Source organism: Mastomys coucha, chromosome X, assembly GCF_008632895.1.
Source record: "Mastomys coucha isolate ucsf_1 chromosome X, UCSF_Mcou_1, whole genome shotgun sequence".
NCBI lineage: Eukaryota > Metazoa > Chordata > Mammalia > Rodentia > Muridae > Mastomys > Mastomys coucha.
In genome coordinates, this window is record NC_045030.1 from 56,891,604 (window position 1) to 56,894,120 (window position 2,517).

At 35.0% G+C, this 2,517-nt stretch overlaps 1 protein-coding gene across 7 annotated transcripts in view; it reads left to right on the forward strand.

Annotated features, from left to right (window-relative positions):
- Positions 1 to 2,517, forward strand: part of LOC116092562 (protein FAM122A-like) — a 58,444-nt gene that overhangs the window by 398 nt on the left and 55,529 nt on the right. The gene's annotated exons all lie outside the window — the stretch shown is intronic.

Genomic DNA, 2,517 nt, shown 5'->3' on the forward strand with positions numbered 1-2,517 from the left:
ATCTCATATAGTCATTTCCTATTTCTGTACCATCCCTTTCTTTTTCTATTTTTAAGTATAATGTCTTTTGATTATTTGAGAATTTCATACATATATACAATGTACTTTTATTATTGTCATACTCCACTCCTCCCTCTAACTCTTCGCAGGTCTGACACACCTCTTCAACTCTCCCCACCCCTACAACCTCACGCTTTCTTACTTTTTTATAACCCACTGAGTCCAGTTCGCACTACCCTATTCATATGGGTGTAGGGCCGACCACTAATGTATGGTCAATCTACTAGGGATCAACCAATAAAGACAATGGACTCTCCCTCAGCCAGTAGCCACTAACTGTCAGTGGCTCTTCAGTTAGGGGTAATTGTGAGCCCCTCCCTCCTTCCTGCAGGAATGTTGACTGGCTTGATCTTTAGGCAGGCAATCACAGCTGCTGTAATCATTAATAGGGTCTTACCATCAAGTGCAGAAGCAATGTGAGCAACCCTTTTTCAGGAAGTACAGCCCCTGGTTTTCTTTCCTTGTCATTGCATTATGCTTATTTCTCAGTGTTACTGCATTTAGATGTTTAAAAACTCTCTGAAATGCAGAGGTATATGAAATTTTGTTTATTTGTTCAAAATACAGTCATTAAAACATACTATCTCCAAGAATAATAATATATGTCATGAAAATTAAGATGGCCGTTTGTTGACATGTATATTCCATAGTCTTTGGTTACCAATTTTATCTTGAACCGTTCTTCTGTCTTTAAGCACCACCCTTTTCCTGTATTCTCTCATTACTCAACTTTAATAACCATTTTTTTTTTACAAACTTTCCAAATACTCAGAGAATTTTCATAATGCCTTTCAGATCAGGAGTGGTAAACTGGATTTTACTGGCACCAAGTTATGTATCATTAATCTTTTGGAATCTGTATGAACTGTAAAAAGTAGTAGTGCATATATTTTTCAAGACAACTATGAAGTATAGATTATTTAAATTTGCATGTATGTATTCATATAGTAGTTTAAATAAATATGTATTGAGTGTTTCTTAGCATAGAAATCGTGTTCAGACAAACATTCAGAAGTGCCTCATCTATGTTCTTACCTTACTAGAAAGGCACAGGAATCTTGTCTTTGCTACTCAGTCATTGGAATTTGAATAACCTCTGTGGGCTTTGGTTTCCACCTTTGAAATATAGGCATTGTGATGGTGCCTACCTCACAGAATTATTGTAAGCTTTAAATGTGATCACATATTTAAAGTGATTAGGATAGTACCAGGCACATAAGTGCCCAATAAATGGTAGCTATTATTAACCTGTCTTACATCAGGAATGGAGACTCCAAATCATCCTCATGTCTGGGATTTAGATAATTTAATTCTGCTGAACATAATCAAGTTTTTCTTCGTCTATTCCCAGAATGAATGAAAAAATAAGTGATTATGATCTTACATGTCATAACTTTTCACAAACTATCTCAAGACAATTCCATTAGTTTAAGCTCACCACTGATTAGCTGAACAAGGCTGATGACTAAACCAATTGAGACATACGAAAACATTTTATAAACTCTGAAGTGATATTCAAATATTATAGCTATTTTCATTTTAAAAAATCCCATTTCACTAGGTTTATTTACTTTTTCTGGCCGATTCTATATATGTTTCCTAAAATATGAAGCTTTACAATATTATTAACATGTTGAAGTTATACCTTAGCAGTGAAGCATTTCTCTAGAGTCATGCTCTAGGTTCAATTCCCAGCATTCTCTCTTTATCTACTCACACACTCAAATATAAAGTCGAATGTGGGCATGATGGCTTCTGCCGCTAAACACTCAAGAAGAGCATTGTTACAAGTTCCAGGCCAGCCTGTGCTACAGGGTAGGTCCCAGGGAAGGTTGAGCTACAGTGTGAGACAACCTCCCCCTAATATTCCTAAGATGAAATTAAGATTTTAGCTATGAATAGGCATCATCACATGATGCTAAAAAAGTCTAAATGAGAAGTTAAGTGTTGTGAGCTATGGAAACAGTGTTAAAGCTGCGATGAACTGTGGAAGCAGTGCTGAAATGAATACAGCATCAATATTACGTAAATTAAACACTGGTTTGGATGTATTCTGAGATTTTTGTTTTAAGAAAATAAGCTTTGCTATGTTACATCTGTAAATCAGCTGAGGATTGGGCTAACAGCCAATTCTAATACACTGTAAATATTCATATCAGATTATCGTAAAAACAATAATTTATCTGCACATTTGATTCACTTGGGAAAGCAATTTTTCAAAGCCATAAACACTTAGCATTTTTGCTCTTATGTCTTCCTGGACTTTAGTTGTGTTTTTTAATTACAGAAATGCAGTTTGTCTGCTGTTATGGGAAACATACATGCCATTAAGCAAGCATGTTGGTTTTAGTCATGAAAGATAAGAAATCAGTCCTGGAAAAACTGAAATATAGGGCAGAAAGCAAAGTATTCTTTTTCTTTCTTTCTTTCTTTTTTTCTTTCTTTCTTTGTCTTTTG